The 20,841-nt window shown below is 44.8% G+C and overlaps 1 protein-coding gene across 4 annotated transcripts in view; it reads left to right on the top strand.

Moving 5' to 3' along the window:
- Positions 1–359: 359 nt before the first annotated feature.
- The window catches only part of SEMA6A (semaphorin 6A), a 208,439-nt gene continuing 187,957 nt past the window's right edge, over positions 360–20,841 (top strand). For 3 of the 4 annotated variants that reach the window (XM_066613228.1, XM_066613227.1, XM_066613225.1), the window contains exon 1: positions 2,573–3,125. The gene's annotated coding sequence lies outside the window, so the exon portion shown is untranslated. Of the gene's footprint in view, positions 384–2,572; positions 3,126–20,841 lie in introns of those variants that run through there. The other variant, XM_066613226.1, reaches the window with a different exon arrangement.

Raw genomic sequence — 20,841 nt, 5'->3', positions numbered from 1 at the left:
GGGGCTCTGCCTTCCTTGCGCTGTGCAGTCTTGGCCACTGAAGGCGCTGCTGATGCTGCCGATCTAAATAGCAGCATTAGGATTAGCGGCAGTCAGTGGGTTTCTCAGACAGGAGGGGGCTGGGAAGCGGGAGGATTAATTTATGAGCGCCGGTGCCGCTGCTTTTCCAAGGCAGCCAGGGACGGATTAACCCGGCCAGGAGCGATCAAGCTGGGATGGAGGGGGAAAGGAGAAAGTCAGGCAAGCTGAGAGGGAAGGACCCCATGGATGTACCAACGGGGAGCATCATCGCAGCGTGATGTCCACTCCCAGGGAGCTGGAGCAATGAATGGCTTGCTTTTATTTCTGTCGGAAGCCCTGGAAACTCAACCCAAAGCGGCTGGGTACGGACGTGGTCAGCGTGCGCGAGCATCCTAGAGGCCAATGCCCTGCAGGGTGGTCATCGGGGCGGTGGCGTAGCTAGAGCGGGTGCAAAGCACTAAGTTTTGCAGGGAGCCACGCTGCAGCGTGCAGGGGGTCCCTCCCTCTTTCCTTCGGAGTCATTCCGGGAGGTGGGAGCGAAGGGGAGGGAGGCGAGCCCCTTGCACGCTGCAGTGAGGCTCCCTGCAAAACTCAGAGCCCCATCCTAGGCGTGTCTACTCAGAAGTAACTCCCATAATAGCCAATGGGTCTTACTCCCTGGTAAGTGCGGATAGGATTGATTGCAGCCTTAGTGCTTTGCACCCCCTCTAGCCACGGCACTGATCAGAGGCTGAGAGCACGGCTCGCTCCGGGAGATCGAGTGCGCCCGCAGGCTGCTGCTGCAGCTGGCGCTCTATTACATCACGGGCCCGATCCTGCGCTCCCCAAAGAAGTTCTAGCGTGGGCTTTCTCTTTTGCATTCCCGTCCAGCAGGACCGCGGCGAGCACCCAACTTTGCAAGCGGGCTTCACCGGCCAAGCATCACTGGCGCAGCGTCCCCTTTTGGCGAACGCGGAGAACAGCCAGGGGCAGCACCCAAACTACAACTTCTCTCCCTTGATAATAAACCCAGCCTAGTTACGTAGAGAGCGTGGATGATGAGCGTCATGAGCGCTGCGTGTCTAGAATGCGGGGCAAGCCAGCAGGCGCAGAGGGGCATTTACACTCAGTCCCGTTATCTCAACGGATGCTTGCTTCGGATTCGTTTCTTTTCACACACCACACATGGTCCTAGCATTTTGTTTTTGCTCCACCTCTCATATCATTAATTTCTCCTATGGCTTTTTCCCCTACTACTGCTTGTTAAGTATACCCTCTCTTTCTTATCCAGCAGCAAACTCTTTAGGCACTGATTTGGAGAGTCAGCTCCCCCCTCCCCAATAATTTGGGGTTGCATCCATGGGAGTTTGGGGAGGGCCATAAAACTAGACAAGCTGCAGAAAGGGTGATAAAGAGATGTGCGCTGGGAAATGAAGGGAAACGAGCTTTTTTTGCGACTTTTGGCACGGGGTGGTGAGCTCCCTGTGATTGCGAACACAGGCAGTGCTCTTCCTTGCCAATAGAAAGTTTGGGGAAAGAATGAACACCATTTTCCCCCTCTTTTCATGAACTAAGTGGAAGTAGATTCATATACCAGGATTTAAACAGACATCCACACTCCCCAACAACCCAACCAGCGAGCACCTACACTTGCTGATTAGAGCCCCAATCCTATGCATGTCTGCTCAGAAGTAAGCCCTATTATAGTCAATGGGGCTTACTCCCAGGTAAATGTGGATAGAATTGAGCTGTTAATTCGCAGGAAAAGCTGAAACGTCCCTGGCCTTGGATAAGTGCAAAACTATTGAAATATTCGGACAGTCATGCCAAATGAAAACATTTGAGAGTCCTACACAAAATAATACGTGTCGTTGAAGTCAGTGGGATACGCGTACATTGTAGGAATCTTGAAGCATATAGCAACGTAATGTAATATGCATTATATTATACTTAACCAAGAATTATTGCCTCGTGAGCAGAGTTTATTTTGCGTATCCCCCTTCCACTTACTTGTTCTTTGGTTCTTATCCTTTCTTGCAGGGAATGGGAGCATCAGCTTAGGCACAGTTGGAATAGAAAATAGTACTTAATACAACATGCCTTTAAACTTTTCCATTTAAGAAGATCGATGAGCAAATCCTTTCTTGCAGCCCGTCTCTTCTCAGACTTTCTGCTTTGAAACAGAAAAGAAGCACAACTTTCTTTTTAATTGGGCAAAGAAACGCGTTACAACGCGCGCGTCCCGTGTGGCGTGTACAGGGAATGTGGGATTAAGGAGGGTGATCAATTTCCCACTCTCTCGATTGTGTGTGTGTGGGGGGGAGTGCAGTTCTTCTGGAGGCTTGCCAACACCCGCACCACATGCATACCACCTCATGCATACCACCTCCCTCCCCCAGCCCTCCAAACCCACCCATCCATTCATGCGCTGGAGTGGGGCGAAGGTGGTGGAAGACAATTATGGGGCCGGTCCGTTTCCACGGAATCCAGCTCGGGATTTGACTCCACCTCCAGCCAAGCTGCTTTCCAGTGACAAGAGGAGTTGGGACGGAGACTAGCAGTGGGAAGGGAGGCAGGGCACGGGGAGATCGGCAGCTCCGAAGTCCTCTGCAAGCGCACACTTCAATGACCAGGCGGAGCTGGGGCAAGGCGCGGAGTAGAGCCGGAGCAGAAGCTCCGCTGCCTGCTTAGGAGGAGTTTCCCCGGAGCAGCTTCGCCTACCAGGAGCACTTTTTGGAGGGGCACCGGGAAGACCCTGAAACGACTTTTCTCCCTAGATCCACCCGAAGGGGGCTTACTGGAGTAGAGATCCGAGGAAGAGGAGGGACCCCCACACACACCCACCCTTTCCCCCTTTTTTCCCCACCGTGGCAATGAACACATTGCATTTGCATTGCAGAAAGTCGAACTAGCAACATCAGCCCCCCCTTTTCCCTCCTTCGCGCTCCCCCTAGTAGTAGCACCCATGTAGTAATGACAAAGGACCGCACGAGTGGCGAGAGTGGCTGGAGTTTCGCGGCCGAGCGGTGCCCTGGAATGGATTACTAAATGGGACGCCCCAGCAGCTAGTCCGTCCCGCCGTCCTCTCTCTCTCTCTCGCCTCCCCAGATACATGCACCGACGAGGTAGGTGGGTGCAACTCTTCCCTGCGGGGAGGCGTGCATTGTTCGCGGCTGCGTTTGCAGGCGGCGGCGGCGGTGGAGGGAAGGCGGAGGAGAAGCTGCTGGCGAGGCGGCGGGGAGCGTTTGCTGTGCAAGGTCCTGCAAGGCGGCAGGACGGGGCGTGAGGATGAGGACGCGGCGCGCTGAGCAAGGCGAGGGCTTGTGCACGCTGGAGGGGAGGGGGCCGCTTTCTCCCCCCTGCCCCTTTGGGTGGGGGGTCTTCTTGGGGGTCCCCCTCCCCTGCTCTCCCTTGCACCGAGCAGAGGCTGCTGCGGGGTGGTGCGCGCCGGGCTCCCCCGGCGCCTGTCGGGGCGACTCTGCCACCCGGGCTCTGCAGGAGGGTCTGGGGGTGGCGGCGGCGGAACGGAGAAGCTGCCGCCCCGCAGAGCCCGGCTGCTCGTCCCCTCCGCACGGGGGGCGAGGATGGGCGTGGAGTCTTTGTCTCGGAGACAATGTGATGGCAGAGGAGCGGAGAGGGAGCGGGGCAGGTGGGCTGGCGGGGTAGAGGGGGGCAGAGGCGGCTCCCTCCCCTCCCCTCCCCGCAGCCAGCCAACGCCTCTCCACCCCCTGCCCGGCGCCCACCCCGGTCCCTGCGATGGTGCTGGGCGCGTCTGTGGCGCTGCTGCCGCCCGTCCCTGGCTTTGTTTGCCGGATGGGGGCACTGGAGGTGAGGGCTCTGCTCTGCTCCGCTCCGCTCCCCGTGGCAGCCCTCTCGGGGGAGGTGCTGGGGGTCCCCTCGCTCTCCTCCCGGGAGAGTTGGTGGGCACGACAGAGGAGGGCTGCCTCTGTCTGTGTGGAACAGCTAGGAAGGGAGTGACTCTCCTCGGAGCCTGTCAGCTCCGGCTCCTGCGCAGGGCGCGCTCGCTGCCGTGGCTGCCTCTTCCCGCGGCTGCTGTCGCCAGGGAAGAGGAGCAGGAGGGGCGCGCTCCCGGGCTTCAAGTCCCTCCTGCGGCCTCTGCTGAAGGGAGGAGCTCATTTGAACTGCTTTTCCCCTCAGCGCCCCCCACCACCAAAGCTCATTCCAGCTCTTAAAGAGTGAGGTGGTATCTCAGTTTGTCCCTTCACACAACACACACACCACAATTGACTTCCATTGACCAACTCCTGAGAGGAAATCTACACACACACACCACCACCACCGCAGGTGACTTCCATTGACCAACCAACTCCTGAGAGAACAACTACAAACACACCCCCCCCACCACAGATGACTTCCATTAACCTACCACTGAGAGGAAATTTACACACACACCCCCACCCCCACCACCACCTATGACCAACTCCTGAGAGGACAACTACAAACTCACACCCCCCCACCACAGATGACTTCCATTGACTTACTCCTGAGAGGACAACTACACACACCCCACCACCACAGATGACTTCCATTGACCTACTCCTGAGAGGACAACTACACACACACACCCTCCACCACCACAAATGACCAGAGGACAGCTACAAACACACACACACCCCACCACCACAGATGACTTCCATTGACCAACTCCTGAGAGGAAATCTGTCTCTGGAGGCCAAAAAGATAATAGGGCTGAGGGGAGGTGAGAGAGAGAGAGAGCAGGAGCTCAGGGGCAAATGGTCCTCTTTGAGTGGGAAGAGGCATTGATAACTTGGGATGAGGGAGAAGGCAATGATGGAAGGAGGTGTGGTTGAGGTCTCTTTGACATTGGCAGCCAGTGCATGGAAAGGCTGGAGCTGCGGAGACAAGAGTCCTCGTGTGTGTGACATGAAGGGGGAGGAAGAGATAGAGAAAGAGGCTGTTGCAAAGTGGGAAACAGACTCCTTACTCTGCTTATCTATCATTATATTCTAATGCTGTATATTATAGTTGATTGGTTACCCAATATTGCAAAGGTATTGGGATGAGCACACACAACACACGCAGGGCCACTCTTGTGCTACTGCATTTCTGATATAAGGACCTCTGGAACACCTTTCAAAGTAATAACAAAGGAAGGTGGGACTTTTGAGCATGTGGAGAGTGACTTTTCCTCACTTGAGTAAGCACAGCCAGCTTCTGCAGTTGAGATTAGGGAAAAGGGTTCCCAGAGCAGAAAGCATGACTTCAGGGTAGGTCTGATCCTCAGAATCTCTCATTTCAGAATGTATGTACTCTTCCCTTCCCAAACAGAAATCTACACATACTTCCAATTTCTTTACATTTTCCCTGAGCCTAGGGAAACGGTGTGTTTGTAAAAGGCGGTCCTAGGGTTGGATTGCACAATGGTAGTTTTGTTGTCCCCCCCAAGCTGTCTTAAAGCTGAGGACTGGGTGGGGGAACATGCCTACAGACCTGAGAAAAAAGGGGTTAAGGGAAGTTCCCTACTCACAAGAAACAAAGGAAAACTGTTAGCCCTTTTCTGAGCTCTATTCTTTGGACTCCTTTGGAACAGAAAAGGGGCCAGAGGGGTTCTGTCAGTCATACCACCCAGCACCTTAAACCAGCAACAGGGGGCAGAGTGCTCTGGTTGCTGGTGGCAGAGTATGCTGCTGTTGGGAAGGATTTTGGTTGTGTGTGCACTCTAGGTGAGCATGAAAAGCTCTCAGTTGAGAGTAATGTGTATTAAGTGCTCTGGCTGTGGATTTGCAAGGGTGAAAACGGGAGCCTGTGAGTTGTTTTCCCTGCTTGCTGGTCTGTTGGAGAAGTGGAGCAGAAGTGGGGCAACCCAGGGGGGAGAGTAGGCTGAGGAGGACTGCTGTCTGATTGTTGGCCTCTTTGGAGCAGTCACAGCAACAGAACTAACAGCTATGTACATGTGACCTGTGCAAAAGGTTTTGGCTCCAGACTCAGCAAATCCAGTTTGGGTATTTCTCCCAGGAATTCTGCTGAAAAGTTTTTTGCGTTTTCTTTGGTGAGAAACTTCTGCAGAGATGGTTTGTTTGCACAGTTCTGTCTTGCTTTATAAAATAAGTTTCATGGGAAGTGAGGTGAATACTCACTTGGTGGTGGTGACTGTAAGCAATATTGTGATTTTTTTTTTTAATATTCACCCACTGTCTTTTGGTGTTAGAGCAGTTTTAATACAATAACAGTTGGTGTGTTTTATTTATATGTCTGAGTCCAGATAATGTCTATTGTTGCCTGTTATGCAATGACAATTGTATAATATCAATTATGTTTTTTTACCCTGTGTGATTGTTTTTATATATCTATTCCCATTTTTTTGTGGATAAAGTTCTTTTCTTTCTTTTATGAGTGTATCCTACAAATATGTTTGAAAACTTTCATTTGTCAGTTTTAAGTACAGTTTAATGGTGTTAACAAGCAACCAAAGTTTGATTTGTGAGGGGGCCAATTCAACTCACTCCTATGGCACAATACATAACAATGAATTTAAATAATCCTGAACACATCTTAAAGCTAAAGTACAGGTACCAAGCAAATTTTATTAAGCAGAAGTTGCCAGGACAAATAATAATTCCGCATTGGTTAATTATTAATGTAACATTAAATAAAGTGGCAGAATCCTGTCTCCAGCTATTATCCTTTATTTTATCCTTGCCTTTGTAAAGAAAACATTGTCTTTGTATCAGGGCCTCTGTAAAAACAAAATTACTTGACTGTCCTTTGTGGGCTTGATCCTGCAATCTTTGCTCCTGGGAATAATCAGTTTACTTAGGAATAAATCAATTGAACTCAATAGGAATAGTTCAGTGGGTAGGAAGATGTTTTAGAAAAGCTTACAGAATAGATAACGCCTTTGACCTTAGCATTTGAACAGACTTTGCTGTTTCTCCAAGATTCATAATATTTAGAAATACTACTTTAAAAAGAGTTAACTTTATAGTTTTCAGTTCTAAAAAGCCTCCTACTTAACTATTTAATGCTGCTTCTTGTGTCATTTGCTTAAAAAGGTGGGGAAGATGGAATGTATAGTCCAAACCTTAAAAGAGCTTAAAAAAAATAACCACATATATTACCCAGTAGGGCTGTATGAATTGATAGTAATACAGTGAATTGCCATATTTCATTTTTCCACTTGGTATAAATTTATTTGGAATATCAATGATCCTATTTAAAATAAGTAACTTAAACTCTGAGGATATTTACATCTTCTGAACAACCCATTATTTGAAAGAAAACTAAACAATACCGAATTGACTTTACTAGCAAGTCCTTGATCCTTTCTTGCTGAAGAAAATCTCCAATTACCATTAAGGTGAAGTTCAGGGATTGTGCTTCTGGCTGAGGGTTGGATCAGGAAGTACAATAGATTGAAGATATCTGGTGCACTTACATTTTGTGTACAAAAAGTTAAAGAAGATCTGAACCATTAGAAAGAATGGATGTTCACATATGTTCTCCATACTTTCCATTAGTTAACATGGTGCTGCTTGTTCTTTCCTGATGATTAAGAAGATCTACTTTATGTGTTGAACCAACATTCTTGAAAGAGAAAGTATGGGTACTCAGATAAAGAACATGTGTATTTAACATCCCCAGCTATTTCATGGTAACAGAAGTCTATCCTGGCTATAGCCCCTTTTCATAGGTTGTAATTTGAGCTTTTGCTGCTGGAGTCTGGAAAAGGGGGGAGCAGGGGTTAAGAGCAAGGAGCTGTCTTCATTGATAAAAAGGAAAACAAATTAATGGCCTGTGATAAATCTAAAATAGAACTCTGCTCATTAAAAGGAAGGATGTAGTTGTAAATGTGTTTGTGTGTTTGTTTGGTAAAGGAAAGGGGAGATTTGTCATCTCAACAAGAGGAAGAGCCACCATGCATAAATACCTCTGAAAGAAATTCACAGTGTTTACAATGGTAGGAACATAAAAGGGATTCAGTTTCCCTCACCCAACACATGCATAATTTCCTTTCTCTTTGCTGTGCAAATTAATGCTTGACATACTGTGGAGCTTTACCACATATTATCCCAAAAGGTTAAAGGCTAATTGCAGTAATGCATTGTAACATTTTCAATTCTTGATGGCCCAGTTGAGGGCCTGTGGTGACCAGTGCATGTTGTCACAAAAGTGCTTTGCAACAGTGCAAGATCCAGGTGCACCTGCAGGGATTTATATAGGATTGGGCTGTGAGACAAATTGGGTGGGAGAGGTACATGAAAGAGACAAGAAAAATATATCTAGCTAGAATAAAAGTGATTTCAGTCTTTTTTTCTATATGACATAATTAGCGATAGGCCATGTCAGGACAGTTACAGTGAAGTAATTGGAACTGTTTTGATTAAATCATGTAAGCACTGTAGAACTTGAGATTTAGACAAAGCATTGTCATTTACTGAGAAATGACTCATGCCCAAAGATCTTTAAGAGATCAGCTATCCTGGAGCAGAAACTGACAATTCACTGTGTGATTGCTGAGTAGTTCAGTCTTGATGTAGTGCTGATAAAAGCAGCATCCTAATCAATTTAAACCAGTCAGGGATAGATTTATATTATGTTGAATAGGTTATGGAATATGGCTCCAGCAAGATAAGAGCCTCTGCTGTGGGATTATTATCTAAGAGTTTTCCTATGCACAGAATACAGTATGTCTGTCCTTCACTGTGCAGTGTGCTAGTTTAAGATTCCCTGTAGTTCAGAATATTTTGGTTTCTGCCCTATCAGCTGGCTAGTAAACAGAAGGTGCAGTTCTCAGAAGTAACAGAATTCAGGATATTGGTAGTCTTTCCAGAATCTGGAAAATAATACCTGGCTGCAAAAGATCTGAAGGGGCAGAAGTAGATAGAGACAAGTCTGTTGGTATAATTACATGTGGATTTGTGATGGTCTGCCTTAAGTATAACTACTGAAAGGAGAAAGCATAGTTTATGAGTGAGATGCATTTGGGGCCCAAATGTGAAAAAGAGTACTGCTCTCTGGCTATTTAATCTGGCTCTTTTCCCAAGCTTTACATCTGCATGTTTCCCATTTCCTTCTCAGTATTACCTTCATTGCAGGAAAACAAGCCAGAAGCTTGTATTTCTTGTGTTATAAATTGGTGGGCTGGGAGGTGCTTGCAGTAATTAACTAATTAAGTTTCAAGGTACTACTGTTAGATAGGTAAGAGATATACAGTGATCAGATCACCTGATGGAATGATACAGCTGCTTGTAGCTTGGCAGCTGCTGTTACAGAAGCCAACGGCCACAGGAGGATAGTAGCAAAAGGAATCCCTTTGTCAGGCCAGAGATCTGGATTCTAGCCGTCTTATATGGTTTCATTTCAATGTTCTTTCAACACCTTGGTTTCACCACTTACCATTACTCAGTTAGTACCATGTTCCATATCCACCCATGAAACTAAAACGTCCTTGTCTAGTAACTAGGTTTTGCAACTAAACACCGTTCCCAAAGCAAGTGTGATATCAGTTAGGCATGGATTGCAGTGTTGAGCCCTTTTCTGAAATAATTTTCCATTTATATTCATTCAGATAGTATCTGGTTCTAGACTAGGGAGTTGCAATACTACTGGCCAGTAGCTTACCTGCCAACTGCTTCAGGCTTATCCATCTTTTTGGCACAGTCTAACATCAAGCCATACAAGCCGGTGAAATGTTCTCACAGTGTGACATTTGTAAACTTTCAGTATTCTAGTTCATATTGCCTAGGAAGCCTCTGACTGCATTACACTATTGCATCCTTGTGGCAGATCTGTGTACAAAACGTGAGACCCATAATGGGCATACTTGCCATCTAAGGGAATCTAATGTGCTCTATTCTCATATTTGGACTTTATAAAGGAGGTTGGCTACATTGCTAGCACTTAGAAGTTGGCATTGGGCAGATTTTTCAAGGGCTGGTTATTTGATGTCAATGAAATTGTTCACCTAACTAAATTTACTTGACTGATAGGTCAGCTTTACTCTCCATAAAGCAAGCTAAAATAACTGGATTTAAGGTGAATTAGTAAAGTCAATTTCAGTGGGACTAAACTGGCGTAAATCCAAGAACTGTGGTGGATTGTGCTGAAGGATAGGTCAGCAATGTTGTTCAGAAAATTGTCTAGGAACTACGAATTTAGCATATCTGCTTTTATTAGGCTTTCTGAAGATCTGCCAGTCTAGTATTCTTGATCTCAAAAATGTAGAGAAATTTATGGAATCTTGAATTTACAATGCCAGTAGGTTTTTGTTTTTTTTAATCTTACCTCTTTGCATTGGGGCCTGTGTAGTCATTCAGTGGGATACTGACCTGCTTGGGGAGTTACCTCTGCTACTTAGCAATTCTAGTCTGCTAGATAAAGTCACATTATATTACTACATATTATGTACTAGTACAGTGGTTCCCAAAGTCCTACTCAGACTTTGGAACCATAGTGGTATTTGTGGGTGCAGGACTGAGTGGGGGGTGTTCGTATGAAAACCGGAAGTGTGCTCCAATTCCCTAATGGAGCCATTTTTAGCATTGGGGAGACTTGCAGAGGGGGCTGCGGGTCTCCTGGACCCTCCTCAAGGCCAGAGGAACTGCTCAGATAAGAGGAAACATCCATGGGCCTCAACAGTGCCACAACTGCTGCAGTGCTGTTGCGAGCCACCACTTTGGGAACCACTGTACTGCATATTACGTACCAATTACTATATATGTTATATTAACCACATCATTAGAATGGACATACTACTTGTTCCTGGATTGAGATCAATGCAAGGCGGGAAAGAACTCCCGTCATGGTTTTGACTGGGCTCCTTCCCTGTTCTGTGGCTTCTGCTTGCTTGGGGGGAAAGCTCCCATTCGGGAGGAATCTCCAAACATTCCAAATCACTCCAAATCACGCAAATCACTTCTAATGATGCTCTTAATGTAATGTGTAGTTTGACCCTTAGAGATCAGTGTTCCCCCTTCTGAATTGCCTGTAGTATATAGACATGTGGCCCAATCCTGTTGGCCTTTTCATGACAGCATATCTCCTGGCACACTGCTGTAAAAAACCCAGGAAGACATGAATATGGTGCTGCTGCCATGCTATTCAGAGCCTCCACTGGAAAGCGGTAGTAGCTCTGCCTCCACCAAGTCAGAGCCTGGCTTGACCAGCTCCAGTAAGTCGGTGGTGGGGAGGGAGGACAGATTGGGGGAGAGAGGAAATGGATCCAACTGGCAAGGACTTACGTCAGGTTCTTATACCCTCACTCTAAGGCTGCCCACCCCTTTCCTTGGACTTATGCCAGCTACATAGCTGGCATGGGTCTGAAGAGATCTATGACAGCCAGAAGGCCTACCCAGAGGCAAGTTGGCCTTTGGTTGGCCTTCTGGGTGTCCCCCCCCACCACCACCATAGCGTACAGCACTCACTCTGTTGGTGTGGCTGCATGCTACAGTGTGGTGGGGGTTATGATTGGGCCATTAGTTTATTAGAGAAGTCACTAGCTTGTTCGTTTACTAATTATATTTATAAACTACTATTAAGCTAAAATGGGCTGTCAAGGCAGTTTAGTAGCATTTGAAATTCATTAGAAAGATTTAGTGTAGATATAGTTCTTGCGAAGGTGATAAATCTTTGTCTGACTGTACCACCAGACTGCAGGTGGGACTCAGGATGGAATATTTCTCCATACAAAAATGACATGTATGTGATGAGCCAGATGTCAGGGAGAAGTCTGAGTTTGAGAAGGCTTTTTTTTATCATCAAGTTGTCTGTGTAGGTGGAAGTTCTTGCATGGAAGAGTATTTAGTCATGGGAATCTTCACCTGCAATCTCATGTTGCATTAGCCAAGACACAGATTTACCACTTCAGTGATAGCTAGATCATTAGATGTTGGCCTAAGATTCTGAAATCGTCTGTGGAAAATGAGAAATGAAGCACCTGACATTTTTAGACTGTATATTTTTAAAATATACTTAAAAAGAAACTGCTTACTATTCATGACAACTAAGAAGCACAAAACTGTTAATGCTGAATAAAAGAGGCACAGGAAGAACTAGAGGAAAAAGATAATAGAAAAACAGTCTGCCCCCTCAAATAAGAAAATTCAGAAAACTAAAAATGAGGTTTTTAAATACTCTGTTTTTAATATCTAGAGTTTGAGTCAAGCTAAGGTTTAATCAACAATAAAATTAAGCATATTGAGAACACTACTGTTGAAACATATTCTGCACTAATTTATTAGGAATGAAAATGTGGTAGTTTACGGCAACAGTTCTCCCAATTCACCGCCATAAGTGCTGGTGCAGCTCTACAAAAGGTGCACTGCTATTATACACAGTGGACTGCTGGCACAAATGACCGGAGGCCCCACATGTGGCAATGACCCATCTAGGCCATGCAGGAGCAGGTACGGTGGTGGTGGGGGGGTCATGGACATTTTGGGGAGGATCTGGGTGGGGTGCAGACCAGATAGGTGGCAGCAGGGGGGTGGATCTCAGAGGCAGCACTGCACACCAGGATCATATCCCCCTTATCTGGCTTGGACTCGCCCCTAGTCTTTTTGGACTTACATTAGCTAAATAGCTGGCATAGATCCAAGGAGACTATTGGAGGCCTTATTGGGAGGTAAATGAAAAATATTTTTACTTGCCTCTCCTGGGCTGTCTCGTTCTTCATAGGATGCAGGGCATGCTGTAGTGGTGCAGCTACAAAATGTAAGCAGGTGGGTGGATAGGATTGGGGCCTAAGTCTTCCTGAACATTTAAACATTTTCACATAAAATTTTATCGAGCCCAAAGAAATATTTCCTCAGTATAAAAGTGGGTGGTATTTTTTTTTCTAAAACACTACTAAGAACAAAATTCCAAGCTGTCTGTAGAGACTGAAGCATGGATGGAAAATGATAAACCAACTGTTAACAGAACTGCCAGTTGCTGCATCTCAAGAGGAAAGACTTATGGTGACTTGCAGCGTTCAGTACTGACCTTTCATTTAAAAGCATTTTTAATAATAGTTATTGCTATATACAGCATTTCAGTGCAGATACTTGGAATTCACACTGAATCTGCTGGCCCTCCCAAATTCTGTTCTGAAGTTACCAAGCAAAACTGGTACTAAAAAGAACCAGACATCATGTAGAAATCTGTAGTATTTTTATTTTTGCTTGGATACCAGGCTGCAGAATGAGGTTACTGGTACAAGTTGTAAAATATATATTCTATTATACCTATAGATTCTGTATCCAACTGCCTTCAAGAGGAATCCAAATACTTAGGGAAGCAGGACGAAATGAAGGCTGTTTTTATCACAAGGATTCAGTTAAAATCTGGGACCAGTACATTAAAGTTACTAAAGCAGGATTGTGATTGTCATATTGATTATGGCTGCAATCCTAACCACACTTTCCTGAGAATAAGTCCCATTGAACAAAATAGAACTTACTTCTGAATAGACCTGGTTAGGTTTGTGCCCTATGCCTTAAAAAATTTTTTTTTATTCTGTACCAATATTGAGGTGGCTGCAGCAGCCTCACAAAAACGTTTCAGCGCTTGAAATAAGTATGCTTATATGTAGATACTGAAAAGGAAGGTCTTGATTTGGAACCTCTTCTAAGATAGTAAGAGCTATCTCCAGAAAATGTAATCTTTGCTTATTTTTCCAGTCCAGAAGCTTCTGAAATAGTAGCCAACAGTGCTCTACTCTAGTTAATTGTTGCTCCTTATATAGGAGATGTCTTTTCAGGGAGACAGAACTAAGGAAGATAATTTGCTGTCATTTTTGCTGTCATTTGGGTGAGTTTTCAAAAAAGAAATACAAAAGGCAATATTTTATTGATGCCTATCAAAATCTACTGTTTAGTGCCAGTTTGACATGGATGCTGTGTTAATTCCTCTTCCATTCTTGAGTTATGGCCTAGTTTGACACTGTCCTTGGCCTCTTCATCTATTAATCATGGAAGCTGCTTTCTTATTCGGTTACCATAGTTTCAGTGCCTCAGATAGTGTTGGGGTGCCTTGGGAAAGGCTTGAGATAGACTACGACTTGCAAGCCTTGCAGTTATTCTGGCAGTTCCGTTGCTCTGAAAGAACAGAAAACAGCTTCCAACATAATTCAGTGCTGGATTAAAAGAAGCAACTTCAGGATATGTCTCTCTGGACCTTGTTATGTGCACACCCAGCTGATATTTACTCCAGGATTTGCTTCTTGCTAGTAAAAGAAATAACAATTCAGAGCCTAATGGCTGCCATTATCTATTGCAGGGGAAGGGTTTTCATTAGGGCTGTTGATGAATGGTTGAGAAAATTAGGGCATTTAAGGATTACCAAGTGATCCAGGAAATTTGTTTCCAAATGCCTTGTGTTTTGCTGCACATGACATGACATCAATGTTTTTGACAAAACAAAAATTTCTTTTGTCATTTTTGTTATCACTTTAATTTTTGCCTTTACTTCTTCCGCAACTCTTCTCTCATCTTGTTGGATACACTAGCCATCTGATGCCAGGTTTATGAATGCCCTTCGGGGAGATAAAGTGGGGTAGAAATTTTGTAAATTAAGTTTAAAAAGAAAGAGGAGTTCAACTTTAGGTGTTCAGTTAACTACAGATGTGCCCCCTTATCCACAGGGCTTCCATTCCAGAACACCCCATGGATACCTGACTTCGCAGATACAAGGGGAAGCCTATCCTAACTCTCCGGAGGTGAGGGGAGCTCCTCTCCCCTCGCCTCCGGAGAAGGCATGTGCTGGGGGGCACCCACAGACCTGAACCACAGATAAGGGAATCCGTGAAATGGGGGGCCCCTTGTAATACCATTCCATGTTAATTAGGAATGCCGTTCATCCGTTCAACCTTTCTAGCATTTTTATTCCCCTTGTTACTTTTACTTATTTCCAAAGGCAGACAGCTTGTTAGGAAAATGGTTATTTATATGCAGGGAGATGTTATTGGTGAAATAATAATGAATATTGCAGAGTTGTCATTCCTAACTTTAATGAAGCAGAAACCAAAATGAATTCTTGTGTAAAATCTTTTTGCCGAGGTCTCATTCACTTCAGCAAGTTTGCTGAGAGTTGGCATTGGGCCTGGGGCAAGATGCCTGATTCCCCCTCCCTTCCTAAATTTGTTTTGTACTGTTCAGTTTTGTCATGGTTTTGGCCTCCTGGAAGCCTGGACTTTGGGGATTTCCTCCCCCCCCCCCCCCATTTCAGCCAGGGCCAAACTAGATGTGATGGCTGCAGCTCCAAATGTTAAAACTTGGAATTTCCCTACATGCATTGAAAGAGGGCTGGGCGGAATCTAGCATTAACAACAAAGGGGTGTGTGGCTAAGGAATGCTCAACTCCCCCCCCCCCCTGCAATTTCCCTGCCCTATATTCACTCCCTTAGTTTTCTTATCCTTTCTCACTCATAGTGACTTCTCCTGGTTGAGAGAGAAGAGGGCTGTGAGGAAGTAATCAGCATGGTCAAGGAGGGTTCATGCATGCACCCTTCTTGCTGTTCAGAGCAGATCCCCCAGTCCCTCTTTCTATGTGGTTGGATCAGATCTGTATTAAACACATGAAAACAGTCTCCATCATGTCTTGTTTGGCAAGTATTCACATATTTAACTTTGACTGAATTGCACCATAGCAAACATTAAATCTTAACGTGAGCTCTCAGTTGTTTATGTAGTATATCTTTCTGCATATGATGTTTCAAAAATATACAGCTTTGTTACTAGAAAAATTGTGGATCTGCTCTTTTTTCCATTGAAATGAAGGCAAAATTTCCAGCATGAGCAGGTTTGGACTTGGTGTTTTAGCAGACTTTATTTATAACATCTCATGCAAGAGACAAATGGTTCTTACCAGCTTAAATAAGACAGTTTCATAAATTTGAGAAATACAAGGAAAGAAGCCTGACAAATTCTGTACAAGAAGTCTGATACATTTCGTATTGAGCAAACCATTATAGTTAAAACTATGTATATTTTACATAAGTATGTATATTTGTATGTATGTACATAAGTATGTATATTTTATAAGTATGATTATGAAGAATTTGAATTCCTTGGAAATGAAACCAATATGAAGAAATAACGACTTTTAAAAATTGCACAATGGCTACTTTTCAGTCAAGGATTTACAGCCCAATCTTAAGCTTCCCGGCACCCGCTGGAGCAGTGGTGCCAAAGTGGCTACCGTTGTATCCAACAGGTAGCACGAAGCTGCCGGGAGTCTCCTCGGGGGAAGCCACAACCCCGCAGTAGGGCTTCTCAAGTCTGTACTGGATATTTTGCAGAGCAGAGCTCCATCAGTCTCACTCCTCCCACCCTGGTTCTTCCCCCTGTTCCGTTTTGCCCACTCCCTGCCTCTCCCCCCACCCCGAAGCTACTTACTGTTGGTCAGTGTTGCTGGAGTGCCGGCCGGCCTTCCTTGTGGTGCTGAGGCTCAGCACTGACTGGTGCTGACCATCACACACACACCCCCCAGGTGCTGCAGATGTGTCATAAGGCCACATCCAGAACTGGCCTTGACACCCTTCAACCCCCAGAACTGGCACAAGTTTTAGGAAGTTTTAGGACCCTTACTAGAGTAACATTTTACCAACCAGAGTAATATAGTTTTGCGGGAAGACTAAATAACAGTTTTAGGATATAGGCCAGCAATTGGTTTTAAGATATTTTCCTTCATGACTTACCTACTGTCTCAGATAATAAATTGAGATCAAATCAATTGAGACTTGATAGAAAAGGACTAGAGTACTTTATTTGTTGATGATTGTAGATTTTGGTGATCAAAAGCACTCGGACTATAAATCTGTCCTTTCCAGTTGTTTCAGAAGTTTAGAATTGAATATGTTTTTGCTTGTGGGCCTCACAATGAGGCACTGGAACCATTTTCCACCATGTAAAGAACAGGTCCATTAATGTATCCAGTATTGTGATGGCTCAATTGTTTGACAGTGAAAAAGATATGTCCTGATCACTTTACAATACTCATATGGGTGGAAGCTGATTGCTTCCAAGGAAAAGTGATAGTAAGGAAAGCATATCTTAGATCAGAGCCTGTAAAAGTAGCTTACATTAATTCATTTGTGTTTTTCACTCTCAGAATTGGTAATCTGAATTAGTCAGAGGTTAGAGAGGTCTCACTCATGCACTTTTAAAGACAGTAAGCATCTCTTGTGTGGAAACTAGGAACACAATATGGTGTTTGCTAACCTTAATTACCAATTTATAATGCTATGTTTAACTTCTTCAGTTATGATTTATCTGCACTTTATTCTTCCTTACTGGAAGAGTGACACTGTTGCCATTACTCATGGGTATATGTTAATATGTGTATATTTTGGATTTCCCATTATTTTGATTGAGAGTGGTCTACTGCCCTATTTCTGCTGACAGAAGTGACTTTCTGTCGGTGAGCACGAGTCGACCAGTGCAATTAGTAGAGAGACTGCTGCCTGCCAGTGCCAGTGAGTTGGTAGTGGAGGCAGGTGGCCTGAGGAATGGGGCAAGGAGGAGCAGGAGTGTTGGCAGGGTAGGTGGATGTTGGGAGGCAGGAGGGGCGGTAACTGGCACACTTGTGTGTGCCAATATCCTGTTGTTCCTATTCTTCTTCCCTCTCCTTTTGCTTGGTTCTGAAGGGAAGAGCAGGAGAGGAGTGGAGCGGAGTCCAGGGTGGGGAGAGGCTATGTCGAGGTCGGGAAGGGGATGGTATTCTCGGCAGCAGTGCTGCTATCCTATCCCCCTTCCTGGCCTCGATATCCCTTCCTGGGTACCCTTGGACTTGCGCCTGCAAAATTGCTGATGCAGGTCCAAGTAGATCTATCATAGCATCAGAGGCTTACCCCCAGGTAAAGGAACAAATGTTCCTCTAAGTAAGAGACCTCTGGGTCTGCCCCCCCCCCCCCAAGATGCAGTGCATACTCCAGTGGTATGGCTGCATTAGCGGGGGAGTTAGGATTGGAACTGTCGTTAAGTTTCCCTTGAGGTTATCTTTAAGCCGTTTCTGTTCAATGTTGCAAATATACAACAGGGACCAAATGTGTATACCTGTGGGCCAGGCAAAAATGGGTTTTAAGAATGTACTTAAGGTTTTAAATAAGGTTTACCTCTACTTCTGTTCTGTCGTAACCAGAGTTAATGAAATAACAAACTGAAGTATGTACTACTTTGAATATCCCTTCCATGCTTCTTATTTCTTTGTCTATTTTGAATGTGTGGGCTCACTGATGATTCCAGGTGAGTACTGTACCACTTGGCACATGCTTACACAAATGCTGACTTGGGATATTGCAATCTAATTAGCTCAATATATGTCATGTCGTGTCTTCAAAACACGACTTTACTTGTTTCACAGTCTTGAAATCTAGTTAGAACCCAATCTTATGCATTCACACCCCCCCACCAACGCAGCAACGCTGAACTGGCGAACACTGCATCCATGACCTGGAGGCTTCAGTGGGAACAGGGTATCCCCTTACCCCTGTGTAAGCCTCCCAACCTGTGGGTCTCCTCAGACCTTCGCTGGTAAGTTTTTTAGCACAAGTCCGAGGAGAGAAACAGAGTGGGGATGCTGCTGCTGGAAGGGATAAGATCCATCGCAGGCCACCTGTGACAGATCCTCCCTGCTAGTTTCACCCCCTCCCTCATCCTCCTGAACTCCCTCTCCCACCTCCTCCATTGTCCTACTTCCTCTGGTGAGCAGCAATTCCCTTGCTGGGGGGGGGGCCGGGAAGGAGTAGACCTTCCCCCTGGTGCTCCTGTCAGCTTGCTGACTTGCACACTGTCAGAGCGCCTAGTGTGACAGGCGCTGACTGCTTTACGGCAGTCAGTGCCATTGGGGGAACCTTGCCGCCATCAGAAGGCTAGGGAAGGATTGGGTCATTAACATTTGAAGAACAGCTTTCCTAATAAATGTATTAATCATGTTAAAACCATTTTTACATTAGGATTCTTCTTGAGTAGATGATGATCGTGTATCTTAAATAAAGCACTAGTGGTATTCAGCTCACCGGTCGTAGAATAATTTGTACTTATTAATTATAAATGGTGAGCTTTTGCAATTCAGACGTATTGATCTCTAACCATCTTAATGAAAAATTATCTGAATAAAATTGATTTAATATTTGCGGTAATGAGTTCTAGGAAACTGATTATGTAACATTACTCCAGAATTGTATCCATCTAGCAAGAATGTCCTCTAGTAGAATTAAATTCATACCGTATTTTCTTCAAGCAGAGATTGGAGTAAAAGAAAAAACGGTTTTCCATTTTTTTGCACAGTAGTAACAAGATGAAATGTTTTGGGTGTCTCTTTTTTGTGCCTAGCACTGCAGTTTTTGCTCAGAGAAAGAGGGGAAACTGCAAAGTAACTTGAAGTGGGCGTGTTGTCAAACTTGTTTTGGTTAACACAATACAGGGAAAGGTGTTTGTAATCATTATTACAAAGTGCAATGATTATTCCTTTCCTGTACCTGTTGATTCTCCTCTACAAATGCTACCCATCTCCAAATGTTTTCTTCCCCAGTTGGATTTATTTCCAGATCTGAAGTCTGACTCGGGGAAATCAGTTACAACAGGAGCATATGGGGTAAATTACAGAGGCAATCTTATGCACTCCCATCTGTCCAACAAATTTTGCTTGTAAATGTTCCCCTCTCACCCTTGCATTCATGTTCTGCCATAGTTGGAAGCCTTGGGTTTTGTCTTGTAGGGTGTAGTTCCATTCAAAGTGAACTTTAAGTTCTGAGATCTATTTTTCCAGAGCTTGGACTGCAGCATGAGGCCCTTAGAGAACCATCCTGGCAATGGGAAAAGCTGTTGCATAAGCGGCTGCAATTATTTTATTATCTGCAAGGTGTTTCCTTTTAGTTTTGATGAAAGGAAGTCCAACATGTTTTATTCCCTCAGAAGAAACATATGCTGTAGGGTGTTGTCTTCTTGGCCTTTCACCTTGCTCTGAGCAGAAGGCCCAGGGATGATGCCAGAATATTTCCTTTCCCAAGGGGAGAGAGAGAGAGATTCTTATTTAATAATAAGTGCAGTTCCAAAATCCATCATTAAATAACCTGAAACTGTTGTGCAGTTTGATTGAAATGATTTATTGTATACTTAATAAAATAATAAAATAATAAAACTTTATTTTTATCCCGCCCTTCTCCCAAAAAGGGACCCAGGGCGGCTAACAACATATAAAACAAATTAAAACATAATTTCACAGATAAAAACATATTAAAAAACACATTAGCAGAACCCATAAAAACAGTAGTCAGAAGAGTCAGAATAAAAGAGCATAAAACAGCAGTTCTTAGAGGAATCGGGCCTGTAAAAAAGCAACTAAAAGATATATAAAAGATGTTAAAAAGGCCAGAACGTCAGAAGGCTTGGTTAAACAACAAGGTCTTCAGGCCTCGCCGAAAGGACTCAAGAGAGGGAGCCATTCTCAAGTCAAGGGGAAGGGAGTTCCACAACTTCCCTATACTTGGAAAGCTGCTTTGGATGCAACCGTGTTGTGGAGGGAATAGGAAGTTTGACTACTTCACACTTCCTGTTTCTTCTCTGACTTTTCAGAATAGAACTTTCACATCTCCTCTGTCTGGACGACATATGAATATGAGGACAGTTTGCACATTTCCTGGCCAGGGAGATGTGAAAGTTTGAACAAGACAGAGATGCTTCTGTGAGCAAGAAGCATCTGTGTTTCCTTTTAATCCTGCAGCGTAATCACAACAGAACCTGACTGTATTTTACTGACCCTGATGCTGTGCCTTTTAATAGCACTATATAAAAAATAGCAAGTAGTGTTGTTTTCAGCACTTTGTCTCCACGCTAGAAAAGCTTTGAGCCAGTCTGCTGTTAAAGGCACAGGAGCAGGGGC

This window comes from Tiliqua scincoides, chromosome 2 (assembly GCF_035046505.1).
Source record: "Tiliqua scincoides isolate rTilSci1 chromosome 2, rTilSci1.hap2, whole genome shotgun sequence".
In the NCBI taxonomy this organism is placed as follows: Eukaryota; Metazoa; Chordata; class Lepidosauria; order Squamata; family Scincidae; genus Tiliqua; species Tiliqua scincoides.
Note: the sequence above shows the minus strand (reverse complement) of the source record. Positions and strands in the feature narration are given on the sequence as shown.